General features: G+C 41.6%; 1 protein-coding gene across 2 annotated transcripts in view; it reads right to left on the minus strand.

The window, feature by feature from the left end:
- Positions 1-17,504, minus strand: part of DNAJB14 (DnaJ heat shock protein family (Hsp40) member B14) — a 101,432-nt gene that overhangs the window by 32,679 nt on the left and 51,249 nt on the right. The gene's annotated exons all lie outside the window — the stretch shown is intronic.

Consider the following 17,504-nt stretch of genomic DNA (forward strand, 5'->3'; position numbering starts at 1 on the left):
CCCTAGGCAAATTTTCTAATGAGGATTTTCTACTGGGAAAAAAATATCATAGGATTGCTACAATGATGCATATATACCAATGAGAGAACTGATCCACTTAAGTAAATGGAATTTTGTGAATAGGAACACTGGCAAGAATGATTAACAGGAACCTGAAGCTTAGGTGATGATATGATAACAGAACACTCAGCAGTCCAAAGTGAGTTCAAGTCACTCAGCATGAACAAATGTAAAAGCTAGGTACTGGAAAATGCTGCAAATTTGATTTCTGAGTTGTTATTGGTGATCTTCGGAGAACATATGAGGTATTAAGGGACTGGAGATAGAGAAATGTCTCCGTGTTCAAAGGAAAAATGGTAGATGATTCAAAATAAACTAAGATATTTTTAACTGGATATTTCCCATTTCTCCATCACTACTAATTCTCCTTAAATTAGAGATGATTACACAATCAGCATCACAAATTATTTCAGTACCCAGGAAAACTGGGGGGAGGACCATCCATACAGCAAGAGCAAAGACAGTCCAAATAGAGTGCTAGAAGAAAATGTCCAGCATGTTGAATGGATGTACTATTGAGACTTTATGGGAAGATAAGGACAAAAAAATCATTCAGGATGAAACATCACAGATGGGTTGTATTCTATATTTCAGAGGAAGGGATAATGATATCAATAATCATTTGAATTACTGAAGTGCTTTAAGTTATAAATTAAAGAGCCTGATGTTCAAATCAGACTAAATAATTGGAAAAATATTAATTGCTCATGGATAAGCCAAGAAAATATAATAAAAATGACAATTCTACCTAAATTAATTTACTTATTCAGTACCATACCAATCAGACTACCTAAAAATTATTTTATAGAGCTAGAAAAAATAATAACAAAATTCATTTGGAAAAACAGAAAGGTCAAGAATATCAAGGGAACTAATAAAAAAAAATGCACAGGAAGGTGGGCTAGCTATACCAAATCTGAAGCATTACTATAAAGTGGCAGTCATCAAAACTATCTGGTACTGGTTAAGAAATAGAGTGGAGGATCAATGGAATAGGTTAGGCACAGGACACACAGTAGTAAATGACTTTAGTAATCTACTGTTTGATAAACCCAGACTCCAGTTTCTGGGATAGGAATTCAGTATTTGACAAAAACTGCTGGGAAAATTGGAAGATAGTATGGCAGAAACTAGGCAAAGACCAACATCTTACACCTTATACTAAAATAAGGACAAAATGGGTATATGATTTAGACATAAAAGGTGATACCATACGTAAATTAGGAGAGAAAAGAATAGTTTACCTCTCAGATCTTTGGAAAGGAGAACAGTTTATGACCAAACAAGAGATAGAGAATATTATGAAAGGCAAAATGGGTGATTCTGATTACATTAAAAAGTTTTTGTACAAACAGAAGCAATGCAGCCAAAATTAGAAGGGAGGCAGAAAGCTGAGAAACAATATTTATAGCCAGTTCTTCTGATAAAGGCCTCATTTCTAAAATATATAGGGAACTAAATCAAATTTATAAGAATCCAAGTCATTCTCCAATTGAGAAATGGTCAAAGGATATGAACAGGCAGTTTTCTGATGAAGAAATCAAAGCTATCTATTCCCATGTGAAAAAATGCTCTAAATCACTATTGATTAGAGAGATACAAATTAAAACAACTCTGAGGTACCACCTAACACCTATCAGATTGGGTAATATGACAAAAAAAAGTAAAATAATAAATGTTGGAGAAGGTGTGGAAAAATTGGAACACTAATGCATTGTTGGGGGAGCTGTGAACTGATCCAACCATTTTGGAGAGCGATTTGGAATTATGCCCAAAGGGCAATAAAGCTGTCCATACCCTTTGACCCAGCAATACCACTCTTGGGTCTTTTTCCCAAGGAGATCATAGACAAGGGAAAAGGACCCACATGTACAAAAATATTTATAGCTGCTCTTTTTGTGTTGGCAAGGAATTGGAAATTGAGGGGCTACCCATCAATTGGGGAATGGCTGAACAAGTTGTGGTATATGAATGTAATGGAATTCTATTGTGCTGTAAGAAATGATGAGCAGGTGGAGTTGAGAGAAACCTGGAAGGACTTGCATGAACTGATGATGAGTGACATGAGCAGAACCAGAAGAACATTATACACAGTATCATCAACATTATGTGTTGATCAACTGTGATAGACTAGATTCTTCTCACAAATCCAATGATACAAAAAAGTTCCAGGGGACTCATGATGTTAATGGTTCTCTAAATCCAGAAAAAAAAAAAAGGAACTGTGGAATACGGATGCTGATTGGACCATACTATTTCTTTTGTTTTTGGTGCTGTTGGTTTTCTGTTGAGATTTTTCCTTTTTGCTCTGATTCTTCTCTTATAATGTGACTAATGCAGAAATATGTTTAATGTGATTGTACATATATAACCTCTATCAGATTACTTGCTGTCTTGGGGAAGGGGGAGGAAAAGAGAAAATTTTGAAACTAGAAACCTCATGAAAACAAAGGTTGAAAACTATCTCTACATGTAACTGGAAAATAATAAAATACATTTATAATTTTTTTAAAAAGAGCCTGGGGCAGCTAGGTGGCACAGTGGATAAAGCACCGGCCCTGGATTCAAATCTGGCCTCAGACGCTTGACACTTACTAGCTGTGTGACCCTGGGCAAGTCACTTAACCCCCATTGCCCTGCAAAAAAAAAAAAAGATCCTGATGTTGATTCCTGATAAAATTCCTGGAAAAATCATTAAAAGGGCAGTTTGAGGTAAGAAGTGGTAACCTGCATGGTTTCAAAAAGTCATAGTAGTGCACAGAAAGAGCAATATTGTTTGATGAACTTTCAATGACTTAACTATTCTCAACAAAACAATGATCCAAGACAATCCCAAAGGACTACTGATGAAGCATACTATGCACCTCCAAAGAAAGAACGGATATTGATGGAACACGGACTGAAGCATGCTATTTTTCACTTTCTTTCATTTTTTTCTTTTATCCAAGTTTTCTTGTACAAAATGACTAATATGGCAATGTTTTACATAATCTTACATGCATAACCCATATCTGATTTCTTACTGCCTCAGAGAAGGGGAGGGGAGGGAGAGAGGAAGGGATAAAAACATGGAACCCAAGACTATAAATAAAAATGTTTATTTCTTATTTTAAAAAGTCATAGCAATTTGCTTTTCTGATAAGCATATAGCTAAAGGAAACATTTGTATTCTAGAACACTTGGAAATAAAATCAAGTGATTTCAATTCACTAAATACTTATTAAGTATAAAGGACTATACTAAGCACTGTGGACAAAAAAACTAAAATTAAAAGGCAAAAAAAAATTAAAACAAAAACAAACAAACAAACAAAAAACCCTAAAAGGTTTTAAGGAAGTCTATAGTTTACCACAGGCTGCTTACTTGTACACAAGTAAGTAAATATAAAGAAAGAAAGCATTAAAAACTGTGGAAAATGGGGGAAGGCAGGAGAAGGGGAGAAATCAGCAAAGGCTGGGTATAGGAAGTGACAATTCTGCTAAGCATCAAAGGAAGATGGAGATTCTAAGAGGTGGCAATGAAAAAAGAATGCACTCCTGTTCAGTAGGGACAGGTTGCACAAAAGTGCAGAGGCAAGTTCTAAAGAACTTTGGTGCACTTAAGAAATATGAAATGAGTCTGGAAAGACAGCTGAGCAGCAGACTACGGGGGATTTCAAATTCAAGTCTGAAGAGATACTCTTTGACCCTAGAGGCAATGCTGAAGAATTCTAAGCAGGGGAGTGAAGTGGGCAGACTTGTGGCCTTTGGAACATCAATGTGACAACCTATGTAGAAGTTTCACCAGAAAGGGGAAGAGAACAGAAAGGAGGATGACCAAGTGATTGTTGCAGTTAATTCAAGCACAAGGTGACAGGAGAGTAGTGGCTATAAGAGTGGAGGGAATGGGCCGGGTGGTAAGAGATGATGGAAGGTAGAATTATCAAGGCTGACTGATCACCTGACAGAACCTGAGGGGAGTAAGGAAGAAGCACTCACAGCACAGAAAGATCATGGGGCTTATACCAAAATAAGGTCAAAATGGGTTCAAGATTTAGACATAAAGGGTGATACCACAGATAAATTAAGAGAGGAAGGAGTAGTTTACCTCTCAGATCCATGAGAAGAAAATAATTTATTTCCAAACAAGGGATAGAGAATATTATGAAATGCAAGATGAATGCCTTTGATTACATTAAATGAAAAGATTTCTGTACAAACAGAAGCAATGCAGCCAAAATTAGGAGGCAGAAAACAATTTTTACAACCAGTGTTTCTGATAAAGGCCTCATTTCTAAAATATATAGGGAACTAAATCAAATTTATAAGAATGTTAAGTCATTCCCCAATTGAGAAATGGTCAAAGGATATGAATGGGCAGTATTCCAATGAAGAAATCAAAGCTATCCATTGCCACATGAAAGAATACACTAAATCACTATTGGTTAGAGAAATGCAAATTAAAACAACTCTGAGGTACCACCTGACACCTATCAGATTGGCTAATATGACAAAAAAGGAAAATAATAAATGTTGCAGAAGCTGTGGAAAAACTGGAACACTAATGCATTGTTGGTGGAGCTGTGAACTGATCCAACCATTCTGGAGAGCAATTTGGAACTATGTTCAAGGGGCTATGGGACTGTTCATACCCTTTGACCCAGTGATACTGCTAGGCCTGTATCCCAAAGAGATCATAGAAGAGGGAAAAGGACTCACATGCACAGACAGGTTTAGAGTGAAAGAAAGAGTTGCATTAGGAAACAGAATTTGAGATGTCTATGAGACATCCAGTTGGAGAAATTCAACAGGAAGTCGGTAATTAGAGTTCAGGAGAGACATTAGGGCTGGATTTGTAGCTCTGGAAGTCATTTATATAGATTAGGACTGAAACTGATTAGGTTAGAAATCACCAAGAAAGAGCAAATGTAGACAGAACTCAGGTTTCAAAAACATCTCAACTTAAAAAACTGGGAGGGTGAAGAATGAGATAGAGAAAAGATGATTGCTGCTTCAAGTATTTAATAAGCTATCAAATGGAGGATTAGTCTTGTTCTGCCTGGCCCCAGAGGGTATATCTAGGAATAATTATTTTCATTTGCAAAGAGGCAAATTTAGGTTAGGAATATCTTCCTAACAAATAAGAGTTTTCCAAAGGGAATGAGCTGGCTCCTATGAGAGCAGGTTCCTCCTCACTTGAGATCTTAAAATAAAACTGGATGACAGCTTGTCAGGGATGCGGTAGAAGAAATGTTTTTCAGCTGTGCATTGGACTAGAGAACCACTGTGATCTATTTGGATTCTGTGATTCTAGAAAGAGCCCTGGTGAAAAGGCAGAGGAGGCTGGATGATGATCCAGCTGAAGAGACTGAGGTGGGAAAACCTTTGCCTAGATGCTGGCTTTCACCTGACTCTTGCCACCATCTTTGGCCTTTATTGTCCATTTCCTTCCTACCAGAAACCTGGGTTCTGCCCCTGGAACAACCCTGGACTGATAGACGGGCTTTTATTTTATCTTAGCAGGACCCAGGCTTCCAGGTCTTTCCACCACTTGCATGCCCCTTTCTTCTCTTTCCAGAAGCCCTTTATAGGTTTTCTTCACCCATGAGAATTCATGAGTGTAGTTACTGTCTTGCGGGCTTATGCAGATCTAGGTGGCTCTCTCTTGGCCTCCAGGCAATGTTCCCTTCTTTCCAGGAATTCAGTACCAAATTCAGTCGTCTTCTCCACACCCATCCTTGCTTTTTTAATTGGGGAATTAAAATAGCATGTTGATGCCCCTTCAAATACCTTTGCTTCCCAAGCCCACAAACTCCAGCATCTTCATTCTATCACAAAAGAAAGGCCTCCCCCTCATCATTCAATAGAAGTGCTCTATCTCCAAAATCTGTAATGCTTAAGTTCCTGATTCTCTTTCTCTCTATCTCTCCCCAGCCATCTGATCACATGTCTAGTCATGACCTCTCTGCTTTCTTAAGTCACCACACCTGCTCTGGCCTTCAAAACCCTGAGCTTTTCACCTTTACCACCACCCTCTGCCCTTGAATGAACCCCTGCCTCCACTGTTCCATTGCACTGTAGCCCTTTCCAAACCCCAACCCTGGATTACGCCCTCCATCGACCCTGGGGGAGCCACTTAATCTTAACTGCCTGAAACATCCAGGGCCATCTCCCTTCCTCCTGATGGCTCTCTTGCCACTGGACCCAGATGGCTCTGGAGGAGTGAGGCTGGCCACCTTGCACAGCCATTCTTTACTTAAATCCAATTCAGTGCAAGTCATGGCATCTGTCATGTTCCTCTTCAAGAACAAAGGACAAACAAGAACAAGGCTTGCTTGAATGTTCAACCTCTTCTTATCAGCTAGTTCGTTAACTATTATATGAGCATTGTTACAGGATATGCATACATATGAATTGATCCTTAAAAGGTACGACCCCAACCAAGCTTTAAGCAGATAAATTAATTGAGTGAAATCTGTATTGTAGACATATGCAGAAATAGGATCAACTTGGAACTTCAAACAAGACTGAAATTCACTTTACAAAAAATGTAAATAAAAATAACACCCATTTTATTTAAAAGCCAAACATCTCTTTAAGTGGCAGAGCATTAAAAATACCAAACTAATATTTTGTCTAAACTGAATTCCTACATGGTCCAAATATTGCATTGTTTACCCTCTGCAAAAGCCAGACACTTTTTGGTTTTTAAAGCTTAGTTTAAAGAGTTTCAGAACCCTGCCTTCTGTAGTACTTTAAAATGCTTAGGTTTTGATTCTCAGTATCAGCATGACAACTTGCTAACTTCTATCACAGGGCAGTTTTAAGTAGTAAGACTGAAGTTTTTCCCTTTATGAGGCTTAAATCTGAAGAAAAGAATGAAATAAATGAACACCAGGCTTCAAAAGTTAAATGATAATGGAGTTGGTGCCATGTTAGAAAAGCACTCTAAACTTTAGCTTCCATGTCTACATCGGCAAATATTAATCTTTTACCAGCTAGCAAAATGTTTAATCAAGTTAGAAAAATTAATACCCAGATGGAACCCACATCTGATACAGCAGGCTTTGGTGTGGAGAGGAGGGGACAAGAGTTTACAACAAAACAAAGGATACCTCCCTTTGAATATCCATTTAAGCTAAGGGAAATGCACCATAGGCTTCTTGCAACTACTGCTGATCTGTGGTAGTGGATAAATAACCACAATCATTAAGTCGTCTGATATTCAGCATGATTCCTCTTTCTTCCAATAAGATGAGCAATCAAGACAATGATGACTAACCCATCAATCAAGGGCTCCATCAACAGTTATGGGGATCACATCCAGAAGATATTCCTTCACTGCTCTGATTTTGTCAACTTCAACTTTGAAGGCCTGTGACTTGAACATTTTCTCCTGTATTAACTTGTAAGAAATCCCTACGGTGGCTTCTAGATCCCTCAGTGAACCATTAAAAGCTTCCAAAGTGGATGGTTTAGCATCAGACAAAGTTCTATTAAAGAGGATCTGTTACAGGAAAAACATGAGGGCAGTTGCATTCATTCCAAATCTGAAAATGAGAACCTTTAAACACCTTCCCATGGCCCTACCACCCCATCACTTTGACTGAAACCGTTCTCTCCAAGGTCAAAATCCTCTTCCTTGTTGAATGTACAGGCGTTGTCTCGTTCCTCTTCCCTGCTCACACTGGGGACAGCCCTTCCTTCTGTCTACTGAACTCCCCGGAGCTGTTGTGACAATGCTGGCCATCGTTCTTTTCCCACCTGTTTGACCAATCTTTCTCCAACGGTTGTTCTGTGGATCCTCTTCCACAACCTGTCCCTTTACCATGGGTATCCCCCGGGGCTCCAGGTTCAGCCATCTCCTCTCTACACTTTCATCATTTCTATCACCACCTTCCATGGATTTGTGATATTGGGGGACTAGAGATTTCAAACTGGAAGGGGAAACCAAGGCACGAAGAGGTTAAGTCACTTGCCCGGGTCCCACAGTTAGGGTAAGTAGTCAGGTCTCCCTTGCGTCAGCCCTCGAAGCCTGTGACTGCCCTATTCAGCCTCTCCCACCTCACCTCTCAGATCTAGCCAGGCAGCCCAGCTTCTCCACTTCCTCCACTCTAGCTGGCTGCTGTCCGGAGGCACCACAGGCATCCAGCTCAATGTCGGCACACCCAAAGCAGCATTCACTATTTTCCCTGAAAACCAGTCCTTCCTCCTAACACCCCAGCTCTGCGCAACAACCACCAAGAACTCACTGTGGCCGCCTTGTCGCACAGGTACCACCAATCCATCACCAGATCTCAGTGCTTCTATTTCAGCCCCAGTGCTTGAATCTGCCTCCTTATTTCTGTTCCTATTGCTACCCGCTCTGTTCAGGACCTGGCATCACCTCTTTGAATGACTGGTTTCCCTCCATTCAATCTCTACTCTCTCTAACCCTTTTCTACACTCCGCCCACGTGGTATTCCTACAGCACAGTCTTATCCACGCCGCACAACTGCTCAAGACATTTCCACGGAATCTAGGACAGCAATCACACCCTTCACTTTGGCCTTTTTGAAGGCCATGCCGATCTCATGCCAGCCCACTTCTCTGAGCTTCTTCTCCACTCCTCCCCCTCTGACAGTCAAATCGACCTCCTTACTGATCCCCGAGCATGACATCATGTTTCCCAGGGCTGTGCCTTGCGCCTGGAATGCTCATTCTCCTCACCGCCACCCCTGGGACCTTCCAAGTCACTTCAAGGCTCAGTTCAAGGGCCATTTCTTGCAAGAGGCCTTTCCCTACTCTCTCCTGGTAGCTAATACACGAGCCCCCACTAGAAAATCACTTTGTATTTAGCCCATGTCTGTCCGTGAATCTGCTGTCATCTTCCGGAAGAATGCAAGCCCCTTAAGGGCAGGGGCTGTCCCTTTTCTTAATGTTAGCCCCCAAGGACATGTCCAAGATCACAAACCCAGTAGGTCAGAGAGGGGACTTGAACCCATGTCTTTCTAGCTGCAAGGATGGCTCTCTATTCACTACGGGTGCCCACCCCCACCCCCCACCCCCCACCGCAGACCACTGGCCCTGCTTCCAGCACAGACCCTGAAGACGTCATATAAAAGGCCAACTGATCCCCTCTGGAGAAGGGGCTATCCATCTACACCAACTCTGGACAACAGCACAGGCAAGCCCATCTAACTGAAGTAGGAAGGCACCCCGAGGGACCACCAACCCCGAGTCCCTGACCAATCGCCACCAAGAGAGTCCTCTGCACTGTCAAATGGAGAGGTAAGATCTTGAGCTCTGGGAGAGTACAGCCCGGACCACGGGACCTTCCTGCGATGCTGGGTTCTCTCTGCCATTAGAACATAAGCCTCTCGACACTGCCACTGTCTCTGCTCTGTCAGTGCTGTGGACACGCTGGTTCATTCCCTAGGCCAGGCTGCCAGGCCACTCTCCTGGCACATAGTGGGTATCTGAGAAATGCTTGCTCTAAACTGTGATCCAAATCCAAGAGAGCATCACAGAAACCAATAAATGAGAGGGGGCAGAGGGGAATGATCGAATGCATCAAATACGCGAGAGGTCAGGTCAAAAAAGCACAGTGGACCGTGCGGTCAGGAAATCATCATGTTCTGGGGAAAGCAGCTTCAGTGACATAGTGGAATCAGAAACCAGACTTCAAGGGGTGACAAATGACTAGAAGGAGACAAAAGAAGAGAAAACAGAAAAGTAAGCCTGTCTGAGGAAGAGCAAAGAACGAATTAAAATAACATCATTCCAGTGAAGTGGCAGGATAGAAGATAAATCCACAAAAATCACCAATGGTTCTAGAGAATAAAGGAAGCCAGACGGAAGCAAGCGATGCAAAAACCCAAACCACAAAATGTGTACAAGATCGGAGCCACAGTGTGAAAGGCTCTCTATACCAAACAAAGGCGTTTGCATTTGATCCCTTAGTTTCCAGGAGCCACTGGAGTTAAGTAAGCAGAGGGCTACGGTGGTCTCATCTGTGACTTACTATCACTTTGTCAGTCGTGCAATTGGAAACTGGGGCCAACCTGAGGCAGGGAGCCCACTTAGGGGCCTGAGCTGTGTCGGTGCCCACAAGAGTGCAGAGGAGACAGTTGCAAGGTGTTTGGAGGTACGGTCACTAAGCTTAGCCAGTGAGCTGGATATGCGAGGTGAGGCCCTGGGAAGAGTGGAGGGTTATGACTCCTAGACGACAAACGCAGGTGATCTGAAGGGTAGTGCTGCTCTTAGAGTCAGCTCTGGAGAAAACATCATAAACTCTGTTTAGGGGAAGTCGAGCTTGAGATGACTCTGGCACGTTGTTCAGTTGTTTCAGTCATGTCTGTTTGTTCGTGACCCCGTTTGGCGTTTTCTCTTCAAAGACTAGAGAGATTTGCCATTTTCTTCTTCAGCTCATGTTAAAGATGAGGAAACTGAGGCAAATAGGGTTATGTGACTTGCCATGGGTCACCCAGCTACTAAGTGTCTGGGGCCATATTTGACTCAGGAAGAAGAGTCTTCCTGACTCCAGGCTCAGCGCTCTATCTACTCCACCTTTTAGCTGCCCTGACTATGGTATAACCAGACTGAAATGTCTAATGGGCAATTGGTGATACAAGACTGGCACTCAGGAGAGAGGCTAAGACTGGATGTAAAACTGTGTGTCATTAATGCAAAAATGGTAACTGAACCTATAGGAATTGATAAGGTCACCAGGCAATGGAATAAAGAGAGATGAAGACTCAGGACAGAGCCTTGATGGTCCAATCATAGTTTAAAGGCATCATATGAAGGAGGATCCTTCATAGGGGAGTGAAAAGTAGTGATTAGTGAAGCAGGAGAAGAACCAAGAAAAAGCCTCTCCGTGAGAACCCAAACAGAGACTATCTAAAAGGATAAGGAGGTCAACAGAGTCAACGACTGCCAAGAGGTGACCGAAGGTGATAATGTCTGACAACTAAGAGAGCAGTCATATATGAGAGATGAGGACACAAGGCAGCGTTTATGACCTCATAAAGGAGTGGAAGGAGAGGTGAACAGAGCTCACACAGGTGGCCAGCCTTTTCTAGAACTTGGCACTAAAAGGGAAGAAGGACAGAAGATGATAATATAAGCACTGGCAGGATCTAGAGAAGATTTAAAAAAACAGATGGGGACTTTGTATATTTGTAGGCATTAAGGAATAAACTTGGAGCCAGAAGAGACTGAAGATTAGAGGTACGATTGTGGGTTCAATTTGAGAAGCAAGACAGGAGAGGATGAAATCCAGTGTTCAGAGAGGAGTTGGCCTTAGCTAGGAGGACTACCTCTACCTCAGACTGAGCTATTGGGCAGGTGAGAGGGTGGGGTACTGCAGAAAGGAGGGATCAGAGAATTAGGTCAAAGGACTTAAGATACAGAATAGAAGAAAAGAGGTCATTCAAAAGGAATGGCCTTTCTTTTCTCAGATGAGGTCCTCTGCTGAGAAGGTAGGGATGAAGTTGGAATGGATGATTTGAGCAAAGATTTGGAATACCTGTTATGTGGAACAAAACAGAGGATCAGTCAGAAAGCAGTAAAAGGCCTGGTTTGTTCCAATAAGGACCAGTTGGAATTAGTCCCAGTGATCACAGTTTTGTGACTACAAACATTCTCTAGCACTGCAGTAAGAGCTGAGCTGGAAGTAATCCAAGGTTAGGATTTGGTGAAGAATGAGTTATAATAAGACAAGGTGGAGGGCAAGAAATTCAAGGTAGAGGGCAGTGTAATGTTGAAACCAGCTGACAACAGGGTAAAGACAAAGAAAGGAAGAAAGTGAAGCAGTGATGTCCTGGGTATAAGGCCAAATTATAAAACACTCTTTACATAAATTAAAGAAGACAAATAATTACTGGAGCTAAATTAATTGCACATAGATGAGCTGTGCCAATTTAATAAAAACAGCCTAAATAATTTTAGTGATTTAGTGCTAGACCAAACTATACCGGGCTAAAAATGGAAAAAAAATTTAAAAATGAAAGCAAAAATCATTTGAAAACCAGAATAGTCTAGAGTTTCAAGATAAAGAATTTTTTTAAAAAAATGGATCAGAAGGGTACCTAAAACTATATATCATAAAATGGTAAATATCAAAATAATTTAAGATGAGTAGGACAGAAAATATAAGCAAAATTCCATAGAGTAGTGGTTAGAACAGAAGAACAAACTACTAAGAGGAAGAGCTCCCTATGTGATAAAGAATTGCTATGAAAACTTGAAGGCATCTGGGGAGAAAACAAGCTTAGAATAGCTTCCTATACCAGAAGCTACAATAGATTCCAAATGGATACGTGGCATAAATAGAAAATGTCACACAATTTAAAAAACAGGAGAATGGAAGGAGGTTTCTTTCACACCTTTGGCTAAGGGGAAATTCTCAGCCAAAGAAAATTGAGAGAATCAAAAAAGGGGGGGGGGAGAAGAGAGAGAGAATGAGAATAGACAATTTTGATTACATCAAAGTTAAAAAGGCTGAATAAAATCCATATGGCTAGGGAAAAGGGAAATCGTTCAGGGTTCAGGGAGTGAGATGTTTATCAAACACCTTTGTTAAGGTATGCTTTCCAACCAACAAGCATATAAGAGCCAAAGTCATCACGCAACAGCTCCTAAAAGTCTTGCAAACTATTAAAAATATAGAATTCTCTGAAGCACTAAGAACAAGAGAATGCAAATCAAAAGCACCATGAAGTTTTTTCCCCCCTTACACTCAAAAGATTGGCAAAGATGATCAAAGATGGAAATATTCAATGTTATAGGGATGGTAGGAAGACACAAATACTAGCATACTGTTAATGAAGGTCTGAATTGGTCCAATCGTTTTGGAAAGCAATTTGGAATTAGGTGAACTAAGATGTTCTTACCCTTTATATACCTCAATGAAGTCAATGGTAAGGAAGGTTTCATATGCACCAAATATTTATATCGGCACTTTTTATGGTAGCAAGGAGCAAAGGAGGTGCTCACTGTTTGGGGAATGGCTAAACAAACTGCAGTACATGAATGTACTAGAATATCACATCACTATGCTCTAAGAAACAGTGAATATGATGGATGACGACATCCCTCAGTGTAGAGAAACATGGGAAGAGTCTAGGCATAGATACAAAGTGAAATAAGCCAAATCAGAAAAATAATGTACACCAAAATTAAAACAACCTAGAAATGAGAAGTGAAACTACCAAGTTTGGCTGTAAAGAAGAGGTATGTGAAAGAGCTCCCCTTCCTTCTCTGAAGAGGTCGGGAACTATGGTTGGGGAAGACAAGGAATAATGCCAGACTTTTTTAGATGTGCTCATTATTTTGGCTAAACTTCCATCACCCCACCCCACCCTCCTTGGGATCCTTTGGCAAATGTCGATAAGACATTTGGCAGCTAGGTGGCGCACAGAGTGCTGGGGCCTGGAGGCAAGAAGATGGGAGTGCCTTGAGACATAGTTGTGTGACTTTGGGCAAGTTACTTAACCTCTATTTGCCTCAGTTTCTTCAACAGTAAAACAGGATTAATAAAATCATCTACGTCCCAGGGTGGTTGTAAGGATCAAATGAGATACTGGAAAAGTGCTTCCCATGGTGCCTGGCACATAACTGGCACTCTAGAAATCCTAGTTATAATGATGACGACAGAAAAACAAAATATACCAATAATATTTATTTTTTTAAAATAACCAACAATTGAACATGATCGCACATGGATAAATCTATATCGGATTGCTTGGAACCCAAAATCTTATTTAAAATTAATGTCGAAAACTTTCTTTACATGTCATTGGAAAAAATAAAATTCTACTTAAACAACTAACAATAGGATCGATGCACCTTAAAACAACTCTGAGGTTTGACCCCTCTCCCTTTCAAAATCAAAGGACTTCAGGGGGCAGCCAGCTGGCACAGTGGACAAAGCACTGGCCCTGGATTCAGGAGGACCTGAGTTCAAATCTGACCTCAGACACTTGACACTTATTAGCTATGCAACCCTGGATAAGTCACTTAACCCTCATTGCCCTGCCCCCCCCCCAAAAAAAAGAATATTTTGTTATATATGGAACTTTATGACCTTCTTAGGATGGGATTTCTGCGTGGAAGATTATGACCATTGAGTCTTCCATAATTTGTCTACCATAATTCCAAATTATTCTCTAGAATATTTTGACCAAGTCACAGTTATACCAGTAGTGTATGTGTCTCACTTGTAGAAGTCCTTTGTAGCTATAATGGACAATCTTAGGTATGGAGAAGAGATGAGGACATGAATATTTCCTCCTCTTGATCGAGGTAGAGACTACAGAGGTACCAAGATGCAAAAAAAGTCACTTGTCAGGTGGGTTTACTCAGCTGTTTTTCTTGGTTAGAAGGAAAGGTAAAAGGAGGAGGGGTGTGCTGGACAGGTTGGGAAGGACTCATATATCTGAAAATGTCTATAATGTGAAAATCATCAATAAAGTCTAAAAAAAAAGCCATCATTCCTATGCTAACAACATTCTTAAGTTTGAAGGCGTACATCTAGGCCCATAATTTAAAGAATTTAGATGATGCTTTACTATGTCTGATGTTTATGTCATAATGAGGACTGGTTTAAGAAATTTATTATATTTATTATATTGTTTATTATATTTATTATATTGTTTATCCTTTGTTCTCAAAGAGCACCATGACATCAGGGTGATGTCATGATTTGCATGAGGGAGGTCGGCTGTGCAAAATCACCAGCTTCACTCTCTCCTTCAGAGCCAACTGAGTCCAGTGGCAACATACACATCAGGATGACTAGAGATGGCCCCAGATGTTTAAGGCAATTGGGGTTACGTGACTTGCCCAAGGTCACACAGCTAGTAAGTGTCTGCGGTCAGATTTATTCCTAGGAGTTTTCTTTTTGGGATCTCTTTCTGGAGGTGATCGGTGGATTCTTTCAATTTCTATTTTAGCTTCTTCTTCTAGAATTTCAGGGCAATTTTCCCTGAGAATATCTTGGAAGATGGTGTCTAAGCTCTTTCCTTGATCATGGTTTTCAGGTAGACCAATAATTTTCAAATTATCTCTCCTGGACCTATTTTCCAGGTCGGCAGTTTTCCCCAGAAAGTATTTCACATTGCCCTCTTTTTTTATTCATTTGGATTTGCTTTATTGTATCTTGGTTTCTCATAAAGTCACTGGCTTCCATTTGTTCAATCCTAATTCTTAGGCAATTATTTTCATCAGAGAGCTTTTGTACCTCCTTTTCCATTTGACTTTTCAAGCTGTTGACTTTTTTCTCATGTCTTTCCTGCATCGCCCTCATTTCTCTTTCCATTTTTCCTCTACCTCTCTAACTTTATCTTCAGAGCTCTTTTTGAGCACCTCTATGGCCTGAGACCAATTCGTATTTTTCTTGGAAGCTTTAGATCTAGGGGCCCTGATGTTGACATCTTCCTCTGAGGGTGCCCCTTGGTCTTCCTTGTTACTGAAGAAACTTTCTATGGTCCTCACCTTTCTCTGTTGGTCCATCTTGTCTTTCTTTTACTAGACTTTTAGCTCCTTAAAGTGGGGCACTGTTTCCAGGCTGCAGTATCCCAAGCTTAAGACGTCCCAGGTGGTATGATTTAAGGAGAATCAGGTTCTCCCCTCGCCCGGCCTGTTTCCTGGTCCTAGATGACCCCAGACCAACTTGCCAATCAACCAGCTTTGTGTGTTGTGGTTGTTAGCTCCGAAGAGCCTGTGCCCCCCCCCCCCAGGCCACCTCCACTCAAGCCTACCTCCTGGTTCTCAGTACGGGTGTAAAATCCAAGTTCTGCCTCAGCACCAGCATAGACCCCTGTAGTCTCCCCCCTGCCCAGGGCTCAGCCCTCTCACCAGACTGTTTGTGAGCTTAATTCCAGATGACACTGGTGCTTCAGCTGATTCAGAGGCTGTGGGGGGGGGGGGGTCTCCTTCTCTGGTGAGGCCTTCCTGAGACTGGATCTGTGTCAGGGTGACTGTGGGGTTGGGCTCGACTTCTGTATCAGCACAGCAGCTCCCTCCTTCTGACCTTCCAAGCCGTTCTTGGTTAGAAGATGATTTCAGCACACTCTTCTGTGGGTTTTGCTGCTCCAGGCATTTTCCTATGACCTTATTTGGATGGTTTTTGGAGCGATCGTGTCATGAGTTCAGGAGCTCACTGCCTTTCCTCCGCAATCTTGGCTCTGCCCCGTGTGGTCAGATTTAAACTCAGGTCCTCCCAACTTCAAGGCCAGTGCTCTATGCACTGTGCCCCCTGGCTGCCCCTTAGGATTGATTTAAGGAACTGGCAATAAATATATAGCCTGGAGAAGAGAATATAAGAGAAGGCTCAGGGAGTCTTCAGCCATGAAACAGCCTTATCCCAGAGCAATGGGGGGAAGCTGCTCAGGCCTATTGAGAGCCTTGGGGTCAGAGCAGCCCCAGGTGGAGCGGGCCACCTCTCGTGGTGACAGCCTCCTCCTTGGAGCGCTACAGAGGCAGCTGGAGGCCACGTGTGTTATCAGTCCCAGTGGGGATTCCTGAGGGCTTCTGAGCTCCTTCCTCAGATCTTTGAAAAGCAGACAAGAACTTTTCACAAAGTCCTTCTTTCTTTGGCAACTACCAAAAAACAATCTGCAATAGTATGAAATACTTAAAACTCTGAGGCATTTAATTCTCAAAAACCCCAGAAGACTCTCACTAATCCATGGCAATGAAGAAAACAATTGGGGTTTATAAGCTAAATACTGAACGATTCAGCTTTAGGATGCCTTATGTCATTCCTGATGGCCGGATTTGTCTCCAGTATTGTGCTTTTGAGGCAGTACGGTGGACTGAGATAGAGCACCAGTGCTAAACTCAGAAAGCCCGGGTTCAAATGAGGGAATCATGGCTGGCCTCTATGACCCCCAAGGTCACTTCTGCTCCCCAATATAGAATCCTCTATCTATGTTTTCCTGTTGATATAAAAGTTAGTCTCCATTTCCTGAGCATACATACAGAAACTAGACAAAGAGAAGTCCCTCAGGAAGCTAACCTCCAGAGAAATATGATAAAGCAGAAAAACCCCAAAGTTTTCTGCACACAATGATGTTAAAACCAAAAACTGTAGTCACAGCTGACCACAATGAGCAAAGGGACTGAAGGCATCTTACTCATTTCTTTGGTTTTTTGTTTTGTTTTGTTTTGTGGGGCAATGAGGGTTAAGTGACTTGCCCAGGATCACAAAGTTAGTGTCAGGTGTCTGAGGCCAAATTTGAACTCAGGTCCTCCTGAATCCAGGGCTGGTGCTCTATCCACTGGACCACCCAGCTGCCACTCCATCTTACTCATTTCTAATGGGGTTTAACTCCACATCCCCTCTGTCCTGAGCATTTGACCACAAATTAGAGGTCAGAGTTTGGGGGAAAGAGTGCATGCAACTAATATCCTCAAGTTCTTGTCTAACTCAGTATGAAAATATATTTTTTTCCACCTGCAACAAGCTAAAAAACACAGCTT

The sequence above is a fragment of the Dromiciops gliroides genome, chromosome 6 (assembly GCF_019393635.1).
Source record: "Dromiciops gliroides isolate mDroGli1 chromosome 6, mDroGli1.pri, whole genome shotgun sequence".
Classification (NCBI taxonomy): Eukaryota; Metazoa; Chordata; class Mammalia; order Microbiotheria; family Microbiotheriidae; genus Dromiciops; species Dromiciops gliroides.